Raw genomic sequence first — 22113 nt, 5'->3', positions numbered from 1 at the left:
TACTGTATGCTCAAAGGAACTATTTAGGTGCAAAGAATGGCAACTATCAGCTCTGTTAGATGCTCATTTTAGTTTAAGGAGAAGGTGGAGAAGAAGAGAAGGAATGAACAAATGAAACCAGGGCCAGAGGAGGAGATACTTGATTTCTTTGTTATTTTCTCCTTTCTCCTACTTTTGCTGTTTTCTAATCTCCTGAATTTTCTGATATATGAACAGAGAGCTTTCAGAAGGAAAATAGTTGACAGAAACAGGCGTTGGATTTATTGATGTACCTGAATGAATCCATGATGTTCCTGTTTTAAGCTGTCACGTTGTTCTGTTCATAAAGCAGCATTTCACATTGCATCCTGAAATCTCGATGTATCATAGAACTTTGCTGAAGACTGACACTGCTGTGAATTGTGTTACTGTATTTTAGGAGAATCAATTTTGCGTAAGAGCCCTTGCTTCACTTATTCTTGAGACAGGACTATAACTGTATGGGCAAAATGCTGATTTTTGTCAAAAGGAAAATATATTGACAGTCAGCTTTGCCTGAGTATGCTGAATTTGCATATTTTATGTCAGTGCAAAGCATAGATTAGAAAATTGTCTGCATACTTCATAAGTGATAGTAGAAATTGATTAAAGCAATTGATTCTACCCTGTGCAATGAAGTACTTATGGTCATTACAATAATGCCAAAAAGTACCTGTCAGGTTCAGAAAGGGCATCTGCTGATTTGTTGACAGGCAATTTCAAGTTCTCTTTTTACAGAAACTCCTATTAAGGGTTTCCTTGAATGAGATGATTTTTAACAGATACTTCCTTTTTGCCAGATGCTGAAATGAAATTTTAGATACATCATGTGGTGTTTTCTTGATTTGTTTAAAATCCATGCTGAGACATGCTGTAACAATCATTCTGTGTAACAGTGTCTATTATGCTGTCCCTTCCTATCTGTGAATGCAGTTATGTTCTCATCTGGCTGTTTATCAAAGCTGCACTTACATTCTCCTTCCTGCCCACAGTGTATTCCCTTACATCTGCTTTGTTTAAGAAGCAGCAATATTGCAATGTGTTCAGTGGCAGCTGCTAGATTCTTCATTGGATTATTCAGCAGAGAACTTCAGCCTGTCAGTGTTAACTGGCTTTCCTCTTTTGGGCCAGGTGGCTAGTGTGACTATAGAATTGAGGGTGGAACTGCAGGAACTGGACAAGGGGACTGGAAGTCCCATAATCTAACTGCAGTGTTGCTTCCCTGAGTTAGTCCAGGGTAAGTTTGCCTTCTCTAGGCCCCTCCTTAAAACTCTTATACAGCCTATTTTAAGACTGTATTCAATATTAGGTGTTCAGTGGCCAGGCTTCCTTTGTCAGAAAAATAGATGAGGCACATTTTGGATAATGATGTTTTGTGTTGAGGTGGAGTATGTCCCTGCCTCAAGATGATTCAGACATTTGTTATGTTTTCTAACTTTCTGCTTCTGCTTCTTCTGGGCCACGGGTAGTACAGATTGCTTTTGTTTCATAGACTTAGCTAATGTGTTTGCAAATTGCAATGAAAGAATCTCAGAAAATTACGCTATACATCAGTTGAGACAGAACAAATGGTTTTTTCCTTCAGACTGCTCCAGTGTGCTATTTGAGTGCAAATCAGTAGTTTTTATGAAGTGGCTGAAGTTTGGTCCGAATAAGCTGTATTTCAGAGAATCTAATAATCAAAAATTAGGCAGGTTTTGTCAAGATGGGTAGGGAGATTAAATTAAAGGGTGGTTTATGTTAACATTTGGCTCTACAAAAAGGGAGAAATATTGCTATGTGGAATACTTAGCTTCATTAGCAAAAGTAGCCCAATTAAAATATTTGCCCATATGGTTTTTTTAAGGATTTCAAATAGACCTTTTTTTGAATTTTCCTTGATTTAGAGATGCTAACATTAAATGTGACACGTGAGATGGTAATTACAAGGTAATTATTTGATTTTCACTAAATAGACATTTCCATTAGATTCCTTCTGGCAATGTCTAGCTGAGGAAGTTGATTTTATAGGCAAATACAATATCACGATGTCTTTTCTTTTCTCAAATACGTAAGGAGCAATAATGATAACTACCTCTTTTAATGTTCCTAGCCATCTGCGCATCAACACTGCACTGTCTGATGTGCTGCTTTTTGATTAGGCTATCAGATTTGCTGAATGTGGACTTGATGCTTCCTTTTTTTACTGTTATGAAGACTTGCAAAAGCACCACTTGTCTTTTATCCTCCTTTTTGTTTATATCATCTTTGCATGTAATCTGCAAGGATTGGCAGTTAAGCTCTTCTGTCGCAGCTCAGAGTGACACCTGTGATTAAAAGGCCTGCCTCAATTCCCCAGTCTCTAGGTTTCTGCTTGTAGTTTCAAGATGAAAAAAGTCATGATGCTTCAGTTCATCTTTAGTATTGCAAAATCAGGCACGTGCACATAATGTGCAAAGAAAAGCTTTAAGATACAGAAATTGTATCTCTAGAGGATGTTATATGTAATAATGAATTTAGACCCAAATACCAGCAGCCATAGGCTAGTTAAAACTTTCACTCTGTTTCTATAAATGTGAAGATGAACTTTACTATAGATACCAGCCCAACCCTGTTAGTTGACCAGGGCAGCAAGCCAAGATGGCCAGGCTTGCTGTGTGCCTCCAACTATGGAAAGTAGCATGGCTTAGACACACTACTCTGGGATACCTGTGCTTGGATAAGAGCTCCAATGACCAAATTCTCTCTCTTACACAGCCAGCCAGGCTGGCAGCCATTTATCTCAGGGATATGAGACATTCCTACTGAAATGTGCAGTTGCTGCTGAGTTGACTTTGCAGCTTCTGAGAAGCGAGGTAGCACTTGCAGCTGCTGCCGCTTACATGCCCATCTCATACTTTCCACAGGCTGTTGTTACATGTCATTCCATGTTCACTCCTGTCACTTAGGTTACACGTTTCTTCAGCAAGTTGTAACCTGACAAGTAACTCCAGTTTGTGTTGCTCTTGGCTTTCACCTGTTTTATACACATGCAGTGCATCTGTCTGCTATTCTTTTGTTTGGTTTCGTTTATTTGTTGGCCTCTGTGTCTAGGCAGAAGTTAAAATGCTGAAGAACCAGAAAGATCTACTGGCTGGTCAACCTATTACTTGTGTTTGAGGACCAGTAATACTGGTCAGTGCATCTCTTAGTGGTGCTACCTACAGCTCCTTCCAGGAGACAGCCCTATATGCCACCATGACAGTCACTGAGAAAGTAATGTTCTGGACAGTACTAAATAAGAGACACAATTTTTAATGATTGCTCAAGTTTGGGGTTTTCTTTACTGGAGGTCTAATATTCTTACATGCTGAGGAAGACGGAGAACATAGCGTAAGATGAATTTGTTTTTTCCAACAGACTTTGTGATGTTTATAAAACAGTCTCATAATGGTAATCCATTCTTGTCATAAATGTTTCAAAGACAAATACCACAGTTATTTTTTTTAACATAAATAATTTGGAGGCTGAAAACTTTTTTTTTAATTTTTAACTAATTGTTCATAATTTTGTCATCTTAATCATCTATCCATAAGGTTGTAAAGTATTTCCACCAATGTTTAAATGTTTGCATGCTCTTACACTGTTACAATGAAGTTATTTTAATGCTAAACATAGTAGAGTGATTAGAAATATTTTTTTGATGATGAAATATTATGCGTTGTAACTGAAAATATTGAGTTACATATTCAGTTAAACATTCAAAATCTTCATGTATGCTTACTTTATTTAATGATCCTATTATTAATGAAGTCTAGTGCCAGTGCAAGGGGTCAGTGCTGTCCAGTTTCATTATTAATTTTGAGTGTTTCATTCTTTGCTCCTGTTGGCCACAGAAAGGTAAAAAATACCATCTCTTCTCAAAAACAAAAAACCAAAAAAATCTTCATTTAAGTTGGTGTGTTTTCATTCTCTTAGTCTTTTCATACTCTTAGTAGTTTAAGTGTAGCTCAATGAAAAGGAGAAGCCAACTGTGATTGTGAGAGTAGGGAAATTGCACATGAAGTTTAATAGTAGTAGTCTTGGGATATGAAGCACCCAGATAGTTACAAAAAGGTGAAAGGGAGCAGAGAGCAGTTGCTGTGGAGAAAAAGGGCTTGTTGCATGGTGGATGCAGAGCAAGCAACATGAAAATTAATGTGAGAAATCAAGGGTACCATCTTTGGAAAGTAATGTGCCTGTCTTTATGGGATTTGTTTTGCTGCTTACCAGAAATCTGAGCAGCATGTAGTCCATTACTTCTTGGACTAGTACAGGAGGGGGTAGGCAGTAAGTTGATTTTGTCTGTATTTAGACTTGTTAGACTTTCACATTTTTTTAAATAATTACCATTAGAAGAAAACAGTGGCATGAATAAAACTTACTGTATAGAAAATGTGGGCTGCCATTATACCAGTGGTGCATTATCATCTGTATACATTTTGTGTACATATCCAGATGAAGTACAGAATAAGTCTGCAAAGAATTTCTCTTTATTTAAAAAGTTACCTTTGAAGGGATACATTTAAATGGAAAAGAGATACTGAAGTTGTTGCCACAGTAGGCCTCTTTAGGGTAATATAGAAAGGGTATTGGAATAACTCACCCATAGATTATGTAGCTTAATTTGCTGAGGTGTTGACACTCACTATCAGATTTTATGGGTGAATTGCTTACCCATATTAGTACATTTTCATAAAGCAGAATTGAGAGATAAAGAAATAAATAAATAAAGCCTATCATGCCAGAACAAAAAGATCAGCTGTGTTATGTAACATATAATCACTTCCTGCAGTGGATATTGCAGCAGGTTCTTTCATCCTGTGATAAAAGCAATTAGATTTTGAATCTCCAAACACTGGAATGCACCTGAGTGTGTATCTATTAATGTAAAGATACGTTATCTTTCTAGGAAGGATTTAGGAGACTGATTAAAAAATCTCCATTCTGCTTCTAAATAAGTCTTAGTCTATAGCTGTAACAAGCAACCTAAATATGACATCTGAAACCAATTTTGCTAGGAACTGTTTTCTTATAATTTCATATGATCCAAGATGCCTAATCTAAATAGTATTATGAAGCAACTTACGGAGAACTATGTTTCTTTTTTTCAGAAAAAACTATTGTAGCTTTATATCTTATTGTCTAGAAAAGCCTGAAAATATTTGGAATTAAATTTCATGGAATGCCATGTTATGAGTGCTGGTTGTTTCAGCTGAAGTCTTGAAAACTTTCACTTAAATAATGAAGTTTCACTCCGATGTATGGAGTTTTTATGGCTTTTTATTGTTAATAAATGTTAATATTCTCACGTGTTCATATTTGCAATTGGAAAAAAAATAAGTTTCATGTAAGGTTTGAAAATCCTACTCTTGTCTAAGAAAATGGCTGAGACATACCCAGCAATGACAGAGCAAGAATGGCAAGCTGCACACTGGGAAGTTTCCTTCCAGAGCAGCTCCACAGATACTGTATGGCAGATTTAGCATAGTGGTTGAAGTGTCCCTACATAGTGTGAACACATCCAGCTTATCTACTGTAATGGTCTGTTATATGCAAAGATTTCCTTTAAGTCTGTGCCACATCTGCTGTGCATCCATGTTGCTGGCACTTGTGCCGTCCCATTTATAAAGCAGGACTACATTAGCTTCACAATGAGATGAGTGTTAGTAGAAGAGACATATATTGTCCTGGATAGTTACTGGAGGGAGGAAATGCTGTTGTTGCCCAAATTGTGATACTCCTTTGGCCACATAAGATTCTTAAAACATCTCAAGATGATTCAGATACCCATTTGTGACTGTATTGTCACTGACCGTATCATCACCATTGATAGGTTTTCTTTCTTGAAAAGATAATCTTTTAGTGCCTACTGATTCATATGATTGTTCATTGATTGTGAAGTTCTGAGGCTGACCTAGGTGTGGTTGATGGAAGTATCTGAGTGGATGGCTCTTCTAACATCAAGGCAAGTGTAAGGATGAAACAGAAGCTGGAAAAGGCTTTTGATGGGCAACAAGAGACCTGAATCCACCACGACCGAGAACCAAAGAGGGTAACAAGGCATGTTCTGGGCAGTACTGGTAGGAGAAAGAATCTGAGAATGTGAGAAGCATCATGCAACTGGGAGAGCAAGGCAGGGGTGTTTGAGGAGCAGCTGGCACTTACTGAGGGTTAGGGGCTGCTCTTGCCTGTGTGTGAGTTGTGTGTAACAGAAACAGCATTGTCTGATGGAGGTGTGTAGTAATAGCAAGAGAAAGCTAATCAGGAGTTAAAACACCTTGTTCTGCTAAGAACTGAAATTCTGAAGAAGTTACAGGGAAGGATCTTTCAACTTTAGGTGGCAGGTAGCTCAAAACAAGTGAACAGAGGCTGAAAAACAGTTTCATATTGTAAAAGGGACTTGTATTGTAAAAGAGACTTTCAGAGAAATTCCACAGTGACCTGAGTCCTTTGCTAAGTAGAGAAATCTGTAGAGCTGAAAACTAGTCACCTTTAAAATATATGCATGACAGGGTGGGAGTGGCCAGGCCACAGACTGAATGGACAGAGAAAAGCAGGGTGTAAATACTTTAGGTTTTGTCTCTAGTGTCCACTGTGGGGAGATAGAATGTAAGAAAATAAAGATAGTGTAGAAGATGGTCTCACACCTGAGGAGTTGCAGCTGTACTAATCACCAAAGATTAAAAGATTAAGAACAGGCCTGCCCTTAATAGGCCACAGCTCTGTCCAATAAGAAGAGTGCTACAAAACAGTGGGTTAGCTGGTAGAAGAGAGCTGAAGCTTTTTACCTGTCCTGTGAAGAAGAAAGAGTGCTGTGAAGAGATGCCCATGAGAAACCACCAAGAAAGTATAGGACTTTTGCAATAAGATGATAACAGTCCACAGTGATGCAGCACTTGCGTTCTGGTGAACTGTATTCTGAAGTACTTAAACATTGTGTGTTGAGACCTAAAGGCATGCAATCTAGTTCATATCTGTAAACTTAAATGGCTGTTCAAATGACAGCTCTCCTAAATAGATCGTCTGTCTTTTTGTACTGTGTTGAGTAAATGCTCATCTGAATGAATGAGGATGGGAGAATTTCTCCTGCCCCACCAGGAAGTGTGTGGTACAACCACTATCTTCTTCACATTCTGTTGCTCTAAATTTCTCCCTTGTCTTAGGAAAATACTCGATGCCTTGGTTTTATCTCTTGCATTTTCTATTTCAATAATTGTTTCCTTTCTGTCAGCAAAAGCATCCCTCCATATTTACCCATCTCCACAAATTTACCCCTGTCCTGGTTTTTCCTTCTTGTTTTGGGTAGACATTGGATCTGGTAACAAACTCTTACAGTCAGAAGTTTGCCATTTCTTGTCTATGTACAGTGACACCTAATGTCAGGCACACACCTGAGAATTGTTTGGGTTTTTTAAAGCCATAGTTTCTTTTAAAACAAGCTGGACTGTCACGGTCCAAAATTGAGAACTGATTTTTGTCTGACACTCACTGTGTTAACCACATTCTGTATAAAGTCTGAGAGGCTTTCCAGTAGTGTTTGGCTTTCCTACCACTATTTGTTCCCTTAGCAGACTATTCATGAAATTTGCAATAACAATGCCAATAAATACTTCCTCTCTTCTGATTTGCTCATTTGCTAGAGAAGTTTTTATTCTTGGTTTTGATTTACAAAATATCGAAGGCTGCAGAGCCTCCTTACATTCATTGTTCTGCAACTCAGTTGTTTATGCACAGTCACCTCTATCATGAGATGTGCACCTCTTTACTGAATAATATGTCTTTCTGTTCTTTACTCTTTAGTACTATTCTCCATCATTGCCTGTAGGCAAGGAGGAAAGGTGGTGATGTGAGTGGAAAAAGTGCTGTCACCAAGTATACAGTAACTTAGAGCAGTGCTATTTTTGGGGGGAGGGGGGATGTGTGTGGAGGTATATTTAAAATTAGTTCCTGTTTTGGTATATTACAGGCCTGAATTCAGTCAGTAATGACCTCAATAGTGCCTGTTTTAATGTAATCCCTGCTTGCTGACTGCTGTTCCAAGAATAAAAATTTAAGCCAAAAGATTTAATGAAATCCTTTGGGATTAGTGCTCACTGGGCTGGGGAAATTGCATATCAACCATTTCTCTGTATTCTAGCCATACGGCTTGGTATTTGAATAGGAGGGTGTCCAAGAGAGACAACTCTTGAGTTCATCAATAATTTACATTTTTGTTAGTTACAAACCTGGTATTTGGGATTCTGTTGCCATAGCAATCCATCTGGGCCTGAACGGATAGTGTTTTAAGTGGTGGTTGTATAGACATTCACAGTGTGTGCTTTAAATCCCTTCTGAAGTAATCCTCAGATCTGTTCTGTGACTTATTTGAGGTTTTGACAAAATCAATGTTACTCACAGTAAAAGTTGATGCTAAGCAAATTAAGCCCATAAAATAGTGGAATATACATATGATTAAGGACTGTAAAGTTCATAATGTATGACAATTTCTGTTTCAGTATGTGAAACGATTAATAAATGCTCGTAACTGCATTTTTTTTCAAAATACATTTAATTTGTTGCACATTATGCAACTGGAAATTATCCAGACTCTGTACTGGTTATTAGCTAATTTAAACTTCATAATCGAATGCTAGCCTCATTTTTCCAGACATCAGTTCTATGTTTTACAGGATGTCAGTCTATTCATAATGGACTCCTCCACTTTCAATTAATCTGGTTTTCTCTCATAAATAATTCTAAAGCAGAGAATAAAATTGGAAATACCATTTTCACTTGTAAGACTATTGGGCTTTTGTTTTGAGGATGTGCTGCTAAATTTGGTAGGCTAAACACCAGCTGATTTTTGTTTGAGGTTTAGTTTATTTTTTTTCATTTTGCCACACAAAATTTCAAGATAGTTTATTCCAAACCTCCCAGATATGCCACATAAGTGATGTCCTCAGGTCTGAAAGACAATCAATAAAGTAAACAAACCTGGGCTAAGTTTCAGCTCTGTCAAAACCAAAACCCTCCTGAAACTGATTTCTAGAGCTTTTATTCCTTCATGACAAAAATGTTGTCCAGTTGTGCTCTGGAACTGTCACTGAGCCATAATGATGATATATTAGTAGCTCTTTATTACTCCAGAGTACAGAGATTCAGTTTGCAAAATTATTCCTCAGTGTTTGAAAGAAGAGAGGGAAGAATAGTACTCAAATAACAGCCATATGCTCTACTAATGAGTGTTTAGCCCATAATCCTAAAGAGATAAAAATTGTTTCTTCATGGAGTTTGTAAAAGATCACATAGTTGTTCCTGGTTTTAAAAATAGTAATGGAATAAAGAAACTGCAGATGGCCTAGGATACCTTGAGAAATCTTTTAATTACCATGCAACTTCCCTTTCATCTTTTGTATCACAGTTCACAATGAGAAGTGAAGCATCTAATAAAAGGGGCTTATTTTTGCCATGATTTCGTGATGCTAAAAATGTTCTTTGCCACCTGTAATAAATGTAAATCCACTTTGTTTCTGTATGAGTTAAACAAGGGCTTCCTGAGAAAAATTGCAGACTTCCTTCCTTGCAGTGGAGTAGGGTTTCATTTCATGAGCATATATGAATATATAATCTTAAATACAGTGGTTTTGACTGAACAGGTTTTATTTTAGAGCTCCAGTCCTGCCCCAGTTTAATGGGACTATTGCCATAACTGGTTACCATAAAGGTGACTGGGATCAGAGAGTTAAGGATTAATGAAAAAAGGCTTTGTTGTTCTTTTGCTATCTATATGCTAACCAAATCAAAGTTGCAGATCATTTAAATGAGTATGTACCCTGAAATTAAATGCCTTAAAGTATCTTCTGCAGATAACATTTGTTAAATATAGATTGCACTTCAAAGGGATATTACAAGATGTAGTCACACATATCAAAATGTGTTTCTGTTGATATTTCCAATGGTTTCATTAGGAAGCATCTTCTCTTGCAAATATTGAAATGAAAACGGAGCCTTGGAAGATACTAGCACTGTGACAGATGCTATTTGTAGCTCTGAAAATATAGTTGTCACTGCAGGGGATCTCCTGCACTGAAGACCCACAGGAGTCCATAACCAAGGGTGAATGAATTAATCTTCCAACACATCTAATAAAAAAAATGCCTGTGTTTAATAGTAAGTGATAGAAACACAGCTGAATTTCTTTTGTAATCTGTTCATCTTCCTCTAGAAATGCAAATATTTTCAGTTTATTTATCTCATATTTTAGCTCTGCAAATCCTTGCAGAGAGTGATGGTATTTAGTTTCCTGGACAACTGTTGAATTTTATTGATTGGTTTTTACTTATTCCAGATGTCCATTCCATTTTTCATATCTTTTGGAAACTCACACTGTGAGTTTCAAAGGAGCAGGCAGGCTGTCTCTGTTAGCACTTAATGCAGCACCACACTTACTCATAGTTTTGCTTAAATTTGCTTCTCTAGTGCATGACCTGTATTTTTATTCAGTTATTTACAATTAATAGTATAGTAAACATTTGTCTTTCCTTTCCATGTTGTCATTGCCACAGAAGGAAGCAGTGAACCTCCTGAAAGGCTCAGTAATAATATGGCACAGCTTGACACAGACAGCTTAGAGAAACAGAGAAAGATTGAGACAGTGCACCACAGAGCAGGTGTGACTCTGGGTGTTAATTTCTCTAAGGCACTTGCAGCTACCTCTGCTCAAATGCGAGATATACACAGGGCCCTGAACCAAAACCCTGGCTCTGAGCCCCAGGAGAAGGTGGAGATTAGAGGCTCTTTTATTGAACCCTCTTTCTGAGTGTTTCTGAATTTCAAATCCCTCTGTTTGGGAAAACTTGACTTGACAGCAAGAGGCAAAGTTTTGGTTGAACCCGTTCAGAGATGTTTGAGTACAGTCGTTCAGATTAGGTCTGTCATGGTCTGTACCAGAACATTTTATACAGCTAATACAGAGCACCAAGTGAGGTGAGGCCTGCTAAGGCTATTGACATCAGTTGATAATTGATATGAGTTACAAACTGTGGGAATGAAATTAGCTGTGTTTTACACCAGCATCTGAATTATTCTAAACCCTTTAGAATAAGATTTCACATCAGTGTCCAGCTAACCTTGCATCATTTTAAGTGTTCAGCTCCTCACTGATGTCTAGGACGGAACAAAACAGGCTGCTAGATAGAAGAGCTGATCCCTATGGTTCAAAAAAGTTTAAAACTTAATAACATCAAAATACTAGATGCTTCTGACTAATGTATTATATAGCCCTCAGCTCCAAACAGTTCTTAATTGTTGCTTAGCAGGTTTCTTCAGTAGACTCATATGAGATAAGTGATTTCTGGGATGTCATAAATATTGACAGAAAGATACAGAAAGAAAGGGAAATTAGATTTTATAATTAGTTATAGTTTGAGTCCTGTATGATTTGAGTCACGAAAGATGCTTTGCTGATTAGAGTGAGATGGTGGATGGAATCATGATTTGCCTTTTTAAAGGCCAGCATAAGTGTTGGTGTGCTGTAGTCTAACAGTTTCAGATAACATTTTCATTTTCTAGTTGATGTAAAATTAAAAATACATCTGTCTATTTTGGTAACTATGTATTTGGCTCAATCTTTAAATTGCATCCAAATTGGTCATCTTCACAATTAATGCCTTCACAGCTTGATTGTGCTTGCCCTTTCACACCAATGTTGCCCCTATTGTAACCCTTGTTGCCCAGCAGTTCCAATTTTCTCCCTTCTCTCAAGCAGCCTTTATTAATGAAAATTGTTAATAGTAAAATCTGCAAAGGCAGTATGCTGTGTTCCTTCAAATCCTGCCTTAAAACTCACCTCTGTTGTGATGCTTGTAACCTGGCCAAGAAAGGCTAAAGCAGCTGGTGTGCTGTCTTCAGTTCTTACCGTACAAATTTCCTGTCTGAAACAGCAGGAGTGAGGCATCAAAGACCCCTCTGCAGCATGTTCCACTCTCCTCCAGAAGTGGTGAGAGAGGCTGTGGCTGTCATTGCAGGCTTATGTTCCTTCTTCCTTGGCTCCTCCGTCTAATGGGGTAATTCAGCTGAGATCTAATACACCATGAGAATTTGATTTTGATGAGATGATTGACAGCCTCAGAAATGTGAAAACCTGTCACCTTCCTGGAACTGGGGAGGCCTGCAGGCACCCAGATAAAATTAGGATGCATTTAGTCTGAGGTATCAAGAGAGATTTGTTCCCTGAACCTGTAGATTTCTCATCTCTGCTGCTATTGTAGTATCTAAGACTGAAAAACTGGTTTTTAAGGAAAAGGGATGATATTAATTTTCTCTGCTGGGTTTGAAAATGGCAAACTTCTGTAGCAGAAATGAAACTAGATAGTTAATTTTAAGTGGATGATAAACACGTGTATTCTTTTTTTCTTTCAGGAGCGTGGAGTCCTGAATAAACAAAGAGAAGAGAGTTAAGCACACATTCTCTATTGTGAACAGTAAGTGACCAACTTATATACTCCAAAGCTAAATATGACTTGCACTTCCTTTTAATATTTTTTTATTCTTTCATATTTGCAATTCTTCCAAAAAGTGCAAGAAATTAGTGCAGGGAACATCTCTGCCTTGTATCCAACTTAGTTTCATTTCACAGGGGTAGACTTTTGTAAATTCTATAATCATCTCCGGTAAGAGGCCCAGGTAATCCATACAAAGTGCCTTCATTGCTGCCCATACTGAGAATATTATGTTTTTCTTCTCAGTAAAAATACATTGCAATAGAAATTGGCAGTAGCAAGCTAAAAACAATATTACACCAACATTTGCTCACACATGAAATTTTGCAGAAAAACGGATTCACTGCTGTAGTCAGATCCTGCTGAGTTGGTGTAGGAGCGAAAGACTTTTATGGGTTTGTGTTAACCACATAACCACTGGTTCATTTTTCTGAACAGCCCTGGTCATAGCTGGGCTGTTCACTGCACACTGCAACCAATTGCAGTGCATGGCTGCACTGGCCTCTGACAACTGCAGCATTATCAAGCACCAAGAAATTAGGATCGCTTACTGAGACAAGAAAATGAGAAATGTTTGTGTTGTGTGTGATATTATTGACATTGTCCCTAGAAAAATATCTTAGGCTGCTGGGAACTGTAGCTGATTATATGGGTGTACCACATTTCTGTGTATTAACAGGTGGTGATATCTTCTGAGAACCAGAGCAGGTGGGCTTCTGTTAACACATTTCTGTTAATAGTTCAAACAAAATAGTTTCTCTGTGCTAGGTGCCAATAGAACCTGCCTTTTTTGTGGTAGATAATTTGGGACGGTAGGTAATGTGCAGAGAGTATGGGTTCTTTAGCACCATTCTGCTTTTAGAATATACATTTGGCAGGACAAGATAAGGAATTTTAATGTTGTATATTAAATCCCTATTCATTTAGCCAAACTGGTGTATGGACAGGGTAGTTTTGAATAGAAATAAATCTTGAATATTTCTTGAGAAATAATAAAAATAATATTCTTGATTGGGAAAAAATGTGTGTAAATCTCAATAGCAAAAAAATACTTATTATATCTCTGGGCTGACAAGTTTGATGATGGGCTTTAACATGAAAGGAAATGTGTGACATTTCACAAATCCAAGGACAACACAATGCTTGTTTGTGAACCTGTGTGGTTATTTGTACACTGTACTGAGCTATGTTACCGTGGGGATCTTCTAGATATATAGCAAATGATACACATGTACCGGAAAATTCTAGAAAACTTCTCAAAACTCCTATTTATCTATTCCTTTGGTTTGTTTTTTTTTTTTCATTTCTTCTTCTATCAGTCATACTTTCCTTGTGTTTTCTCTTCTTTCCCTTGTGGCTCCTGTGGTTTATATTCCCTACATGCTATCACGCCTCTTTTTACCCTTTATCTTTCCATTTTTTGCCACATAGTCAGTCTGCTCAAGCCTCACATTTTCTGCTCTCATCTCCCACATAGGGCCATCTCCTCTTACTCTTGGCAGAGCTGCATTGCAGAATGTTTCTGATCTTGGGCAGATTTTAAGCTTGCTATTTCTAGTATCAAATAGATACTCTGCAGACCAAGAGCGTTACTGCTGGTTTTGGGTCATGATGCATAGAATGATGCCATATGCCTATGTCTAAGGAATTCACAAAGGGTTACAATGTAGTCTAGTATGGGTCAGGTCTTGCAATTTTATTTGACATGTGGAAAGACACAGTGGAACTTTGGAAGTTGTTATTTAATGCATGGGATACCTTCAGCCTGATCAATTATGCTTTATACCCTCTGGATCTGAAGTTTTGGCAGCAGGTGACTGGTAGTTACATGAATAAATGCTAGCAATTCCAAGCAATTTGTATAATTCAACTGATCCATATTTACAAAAATCTACAAATTATTACAGACCTTCTTGTAGAAAATAAATTTCACTACTGCAGACTCTGAAGATCTTCTCCCCAGTTGTGTTTCTGTGTCAAGTGGCCAGAACTCACAGGCAGCTCTTTCAAAATAATGTGGATTTATTTGTGTATAGTGCGAAAAATTTAGTTAACTATTATTTGTACTCCTTCACATACAAATCCTCTCTCTTCTGCTGGCCGAATAGGTTGACAGGACCTTTTCATATTATCCATGGTTAATTTTATCAATCGTGGTATTATGATTATAAACTACAAATTATCTAACATATAATGAATATATAATTACAAAAATGAAACTCTGCAGTGGTTATTTAACATTTGTGATGTGAAATTTATTTAACACTCTCTTTGGAATATACATGGGAAATTAGAATAATAAAAGAAATAAAATTACCTCTCATCCATCATCAGTGAGAAGCAATGTTACCAGCTTGATCAGGCTGTACATTCTCCCATAGAGGGACTTTCATGTATGGAACCTTTGGGCCTTCTAACAACACCCTTGAGAACGTGTGCTATTCATACACGAAGGAACCAGTCATTCTTCTGACACTAGGTTTGATAAATTGGATTTGTGGAGTTGTTTCAGAATACCTTTTTTCCTTCAACTTTAATTAAAGTCTAAAATTTAAAGTATCTGGTGCTTAGAGGCAAAAAAGATTGGATTCCCCACATATAGAGAAAATAAAATTAAAATCAATATTGTTCTTTTTTTAAAAAGGATAAAATAAAAGTCAAGAATGTAGAGTATATTTTGTGGGTTTTACACGTTCTCAACTTTATTTTAAGTGCAAGGGCCTTTGTCATTTGTATTTGATATTGCAAAAGATTGCAGATACCTTTTGAGGAACAGGAAAAGATTCTTGCAACACGCGTTCAAAAAAAGGTGTCCATTGTCCTTCACATGGTCAGCAGCAATCAGATTTCATCTGCCACAAACTTTGGTGTATCAAAGAAATGGCAAATAATTGATGGCTGGTTGATAACAGGTTTTTTGTTACTCTTGTTTGATAAAGCAAGTTCAGGTAATGTGACATAAATTAGGAGATTGCACAAGCCCAGTGCTAGTACAGGAGAGGGATGGCCAGAATCCAGACTCTGCTGTGAGCAGATGAGAGGAGGCTTGGCCTGCTGAAAATTATTGTATGGGCAGTTTGACTCCATTATGTGCAGAAGAATTAAATTTATGTTAGACTTATCATTAGCTCACGAGCATGCAACATTACCCTTGTTTGTCCTAATATCTATTTCAAAAGCTACTGTGTTTTATATTTTATCATTTACAATATTATATATAGAGGTATGTAATGTACCAGAGATAAAGGAGCTAAATGAAGGGGTTTTTGGTTTTGGAAAAGTTGTAAAAGTTGAATTTATGAGTATTCAAAAAGAAATGAGCCTGTGGTTCCTGAATATTCTGTAGTAATCACAATAACCTTCCCTTACATTATTATTTCCATTTTTCATGCAGTATAGTAATCTAGAAGCAGCATGAAGTGCCCTCATTCCTTGTTCTTTGCCATTTTGTCACAGGTTTTGTCATTACAAATTAAAATTCATGTGCATATACTGCAGGCTTGGATAAAATTGTTCATTGGAGTGTTTCCATTACCTTAAGACTTTAATGAGGTCTTCCCCTAAATTAGTTTCACTCTGGTTTTTTTTCCTCACATAGTGAAAGTATGAACTTCTGGTAAATTATATAGTAGCATTTGCGTAATGTAAAGGTTGTTTATATTGCTTCTCTTTTGGTTATCATGTCAAGGCTATTCAGAGAAGTCTAGTCTCTATGGCTTAAATGCTTACAAAGTTCTGTGCTGCGGAACTTTATTTTTCTTTTCTTTCTATCATTCCTGTATTACAGACACTGCTTTGTGTTTTTTTATGTGACATCTCTGACATGGATTTAGATTCTGTACTGCTTTGAGGTATGCTAGTTATGCAGCCTAATTTTGCAAAATGGCTCTGTAGTTGTAGTTCCCTGGGGCTTCAGTTTAGTTGTCATCTATCATTTTAGCACTGTGATTGATTAGTCTCTACTATTTAATTTATCTGCTGCAGCTTCTAAGCTTTTTCTTTAATTGGTAAACACATACCTTTCTAGACACATTTTCAAATACATGTTTTCCAAGTGCCCCAGAAGTCATGTAATTATCTTTTTCTCAGATAGGCATTTAACCATTTGAGCCATTTAATGGCTTCAATAAATATTGCCTGATATTTTTTCTATTACTTGGAAATTTTGAACTGGAAATCTGTGTTATATTTTTGATTTTTCAATGTTATTACATATATATTTTTTTTATTCAGAAGTATTAGTGTATTTACCTGCTGCTTTTTCATCCACCAAAAACATTAAAAGAAGTCAGCATCTTTAAGTGTAGGAGCCAAATGCCTAGGTTGCTGCTATGGCAGTAGATTTTAACCACCTTTGCACATTAGGTTTCAAAAGCAAAATATTAATTAGTGTAATTTTCTTGTTGGAATTTCATAAGCCAGCTTCAGTCAGTAGGGTTAACATCCTTATTCTTCTCTGTTGTATTCTGTGTTCCTGTACTTTGCTATTTTTAAACATCACATTGAATATCAACTTGGCTATGATTTTAAATCAGACTCTTTCAGAGAAATGTCATTTCCATTTAAAAAAGAGTTGGTTTTTGGCATTAAGTCATACAATGTGTAAACATTGCAGCAGTTCTGCACAATTACTGAGGCAACTTCCAAGAAGCTACTATAATGAATTGCTTCTATGATCCACATATCAAAGAAATTTTAATGTCGCATTTTCTTTGCTACTGCAGTTTTTATTATGGCTCTGCCTATTTTTGAATGGGGATGTTGATAATTTGTTTAAGGTTTTTTTTTTTACCTTTAGTTACTGTGAAATATTTGTGATTAAAATCTCTCAATAAGAAGAATTATACTGTGTCATCATAATGCAGCTTTGCTGACGTTGGTAACTACTATTATGGTCCCATCTCTAAATACAATCAAACAAAATTGGTAGACATCTGCAGTGTTGCATGCTTTTGGGGGTAAATTGGTTTTCTTTTTTTTCTTTTTTTCCTGTTGTGAGAGCAAGCTTTAATCAATATTTCCCTTTTGTTTCTAATTCTTAATCTTGTTACACAATGTGCTTTTCAAGACTACCAGGTTAGCTTCGGACACCGAAGGAGTTCGTGGTAGGTCACTTCCAGCCCGAATTTCCAATGAGTCTTGGAGACAGCCTGTTCTGTCACTGCTCTTGTTGTGACTAATGCTTTGATTAGGAAATAAGAGGATAGACTTTATTGTAAACTTCACTGGTTTGTGTTTATGGTACATGAAGCTTAACTCAAGAAATAACTCATCTGGTACAAGTGATTATGAAACATACAGGTTAAGACGACTCTCCTGTATGGAGTTTGTGATCACTAAGGGACATTATTTGGCAGTTTTGGATCATCTCCAAGTATGACTTTTTTCTTTAATTATGATTTTTTTTTTCTTCTTTAAAATTTCATACTATAAATCTTACTTTGAAGATACCTAGCTGTCATAAGCATCTCATTTTGACTGCTTTCCTTATGTAAATGAAACTCATTCAAGAGTTTATTCAGAAATGAGAAAAGAGGCATCTTAGACCTGTTTACAATTATATCTCTAACTTACAACTATGTTGACAACACTTATCTGTGAAAATGGGAGGAAAATAGGAAATTCAGTTACTTTTCCATGTAAACGAAAATGTTTTGCAAAACCATTAGCACATAAAAATATCTTTTCTGACGTCGATCTTCTGTGTTTATATTAGTATCTGAAGTACATGAAATAGGCACAGTAGAATTTTTCTTACAGTAAACAACTTTGAGAACACAGAATTTAAAATTTAATATATTTGGAAAGGCATTCTTCCTAGGATTAGGATTTTTGGGTGGGGGGGATATCCATTAGAACAGCTAGAAATCAGGAGTGATTTGAAGTGCTCTGGAACATCAAATATGTCAGCAGTGTGTCTGCAGTGTGCTGCTGCTGCACCTTCAGTTTTGCTCTGCAAGCTAAAGAGGATAAGAATGGTTTTGCTGTGAGAGGACCCTCTGCACGACAGCTCTGAGAGCAATATTGATTGATGTCTTTCATACTTGTGACTCTTGTAGCTGTGCTAATAAATGAAACAGTACTTTGAGCTGAGGGCACAAGTTTTTGAACATGCTGTTCATAAAGCACATAACATTAGGCCATCTTACCAGTCTCACCATTTACAAAGCTTTAGTCAAGTGACTAAAAATGCTGAGATTCTCTTTTTCCATATGCCACATACTTGGGAGTTTTTCTTGTTATTGCTCAATTTCTATGATTGCTTTAGTCCCTCCAAAATCTCAAAGTTTATAAGTGTATTTTTTATTGAAAGATGAGATTTTTATTCAGTTGCATGGGTCCAGGGGCTGAAGCTTCAAAAGATAACTCCCAAACATTTATTGCAAAGTCTGGTGATCCTGTGTAAAATGCATGATAGCCTGGAGGTCTCTGCTAGTACCAAAGAGAGGTACACTTTGATCTTTCACGTAACAGGTCTCCCAATACCTTTTCATTTCTAACAGAAATAGTGCCCAAGCTGCTCTTTTACCATAAGCCTATTTCACTCATCCTTAAAAGTTATGATGCCAAGTAAGAACATTGATTTTAGGAAGAAGAATGGAGAAAAATGGAATATGATGTCATTTAGACCATGCAACCTTAACTATTTTTGATGGTACTTGCTCTTAGATTCCTGTCTCAGTAGTTGAATCTTCAGTTTAAATGAAATTATTAACAGGGACAGAGTTTGCTTAAAGATCTAATTTTACTTTAGGGATAATAATATTTAAGACTTCAAACTGCATTAAACAATTGGTCAATAAACCACTAGGTATTAAACTGTTAATTGTTTTTCCTGTAGGTAACAGGGATTCTTTTGGATAGTTACAGACTATTGGGCAAATATGCCAAATATATAGGTAGGTTTTAAAATGGGCATTACATCTAAACTTCATAATTTTGTTCTTAGACATTTCTTAAGGAGAATAGAATCAGTTTCTTTCGACTGAAATTTTCAAGATTTGTTAGTGGACATAAATTATTTGCTTAAATCCTCCTGAGTAGTTTTCCTTTTCAAAACTGGTATGGTGGCACACAGTAACTTTCCAAGGGGGTGGAATTCACTCCAGTGGTGAAATTGATAGTATTGTTACTGATGTGAAAAGAATAAGCTCATACCATCTAGTATTGCAAAGACCTTGAAGAACTACAGAACTGTGTAGTGCTGTTACTTATCTTACTCTTTCAGACTCTGAGATTGTTCTGAATATTGATTTGTCCAGCAGTTCAAGCTTCTTAGAAGGTGCCACTGTGTTTGAGAAATGTGTTCATTAGTACCTAATTATTTTTGATGCATTTTAAAAGAAATTGAGATTATATCTGCTGTTAAGTAACTGCCTCGAAAAAAACCATTGTCTTACTTTGTGGTTCCTAATCTTGAAAATACCTGTGTAAGACTATGAACAACTCCTGCAAATATCAAAGAGTTTTTTTTGCTGCCCATTTTACCAATAAAAGCCCTCTTTACCTCCCTTATTCATTCTCCTAGGAAAAAACAGCAGCCTTTTCAAGCCTGAATAATGAGATGGGGCTAGGTAAAGGAAAGCTCTGGTATAATTATACTAATATACTACTTACTGCTATAGCATATAGCCCTATATTGTTTCTTGTTCTGATTCTCCTTTCATCCTTTGTTCATATTCCCATTTTTCTCCCTTTACTATTTTCTTATTGGTAACTCTACCTAAGTCATATTATCATAGAATTTTTTGGATTGGAAGTGACCTTGATCTAGTTTCAATCTCTCTGTCATGGACAGAGACACCTTTGCTGAGATCAGGCTGCTCTAAAGTCCCATCCAGCCTGACCTTGAACACATGCAGGGATGGGGCATCCACAGCCTCTCTGGGCAATTTTTTCCTCACCACCCTCACAATGAAGAATCTTTGTGGCCCTCCCCTGGATTTGCTTATTGAATCTTATCTTCCCTTCTAGAGCTATTTTGATGATACTCTTCTGAAAAAGACCCCTCATAACTGTGTCTCCTAATTTGTTTTCTTGTAGTTCCCATAGTTCTTGATCTTCTTCATAACAGGGATTTCAAAAAGATAACAATAGGTATAAAACACAACTTATATCTGCTGGAGTACTGTAACTAGATTGTGACTGAGTTTGCAAAGAGGGGCTCAAGCTGGGATGGTGCCCATTTATGTGATCAGAAATGTGTCTAGACATAAAGCAATGGTCTTTGTGTGTACATTCCTTCCTCCCCCTGGCCAGATATCTTAAAGTTGTATTATAGAGCAGTGAATGAACCTGAGGTTTGTACTTTTTCCCTCTGCAAACATTTGTTTCTTTAACATAAGCTCAGAGCAATTTGGGCATCTCTTTATCCCAGTCAGCAAACTGTCGCTTTGTTCCTACTTCCTTTTCTACTTGCCATGGGTATGGGACTATAATGTTACATTACTTCAGATAGAACACAGTAAATTTGCTTAAAATGATACATGAATACATTATCTTTGTGCCTTTTTTTTTGATTGTTAAACCCTTAGCTTTAGCATATACTACTTTCTTCAAATTATCTGCCTATAGAGTGCAATGTCTGATTTGTTTGAAGAGCTTCTGATTTCTGCTGATCAGATATTTCACTCAGAACATTTATTTATTTACATCTGAAAGATGTAAAAGAAATTCATGTTTGTGTGACCTTTCTTCTTGGATGCACATGTGCATGCTCACTTGCTTTTGCTCTGTCTCTAACTTTTTTCCTCTGCTTTGCTGGAACATCATGTCCTCAGTTGTCAAATTGCTTTCTCTCAGATAAAATTCCAAAGCTAGATTGAAAGAAATCAACCCAGAAACTCTGACAGAGGAACAGATGATTAATTTCTAGAGTGAAACTGAATTTTGTGAATCTTAAATGAAAAAAATGTGTATTATTACAAAAGTACGGTATTAGGCTTGTGAAGAGGAATCTCTGATACTTGGTATATAAAAAAGGAGATATGATAAGATTATGAAACCTTGAGGGGTTATTTGAACTATCAGCTTGTTTCTAGAGAGAAAATAAAGCTCTGTTTTATTAATCCTAATTGTCCTTTTATTTGTTGCCATATATTATATCAGGTTTACAGCATCTCTTCAGCATTAGCTTCCCAGTAACAACATCACTAAAGTGCAACTATCAGCAAGCTGAGTGCTACAGATACAACCTGAAAATAAGTATGGATAATTAAGCAAGGTATTGTTATTCAGAAACAGCACATCCACTTCTGTGTAACATGAAGAGGAGAGTTTAAAATTGTGTACAGGGTTCAATAAACTGTTGAACAACCTATTTACTAATAAACTGTTTTTGTGAGTTAATCCATTGGTAAATGAAAGATAAAGAGACAGTTTATGCATTATAGACTATTACCAATTGCACAGTAGAAGGCAAGCAGATAACACTAGAACTATATGATGTAGTGGGATAGAATATAAGAAAATAACGATAGTGTAGAAATTAATCTTACCCCTAAGGAGTTGCAGCTGAGTTAATTATCAAAGATTAGGAGCAGGCCTGACTTTTATAGGCCACAAGTGAGAAGAAGAGTGCTATAAAGGAGTGGGGTGGCTGGTTGAGAAGGGATCT

General features: G+C 36.6%; 1 protein-coding gene across 4 annotated transcripts in view; it reads left to right on the top strand.

Moving 5' to 3' along the window:
- Positions 1-22113, top strand: part of SYT1 (synaptotagmin 1) — a 333663-nt gene that overhangs the window by 106507 nt on the left and 205043 nt on the right. For all 4 annotated transcript variants that reach the window (XM_077178796.1, XM_054631800.2, XM_054631799.2 and 1 more), the window contains one exon: positions 12418-12479. The gene's annotated coding sequence lies outside the window, so the exon portion shown is untranslated. The remainder of the gene's footprint in view (positions 1-12417; positions 12480-22113) is intronic.

Source organism: Agelaius phoeniceus, chromosome 5 (assembly GCF_051311805.1).
Source record: "Agelaius phoeniceus isolate bAgePho1 chromosome 5, bAgePho1.hap1, whole genome shotgun sequence".
NCBI lineage: Eukaryota > Metazoa > Chordata > Aves > Passeriformes > Icteridae > Agelaius > Agelaius phoeniceus.
Note: the sequence above shows the minus strand (reverse complement) of the source record. Positions and strands in the feature narration are given on the sequence as shown.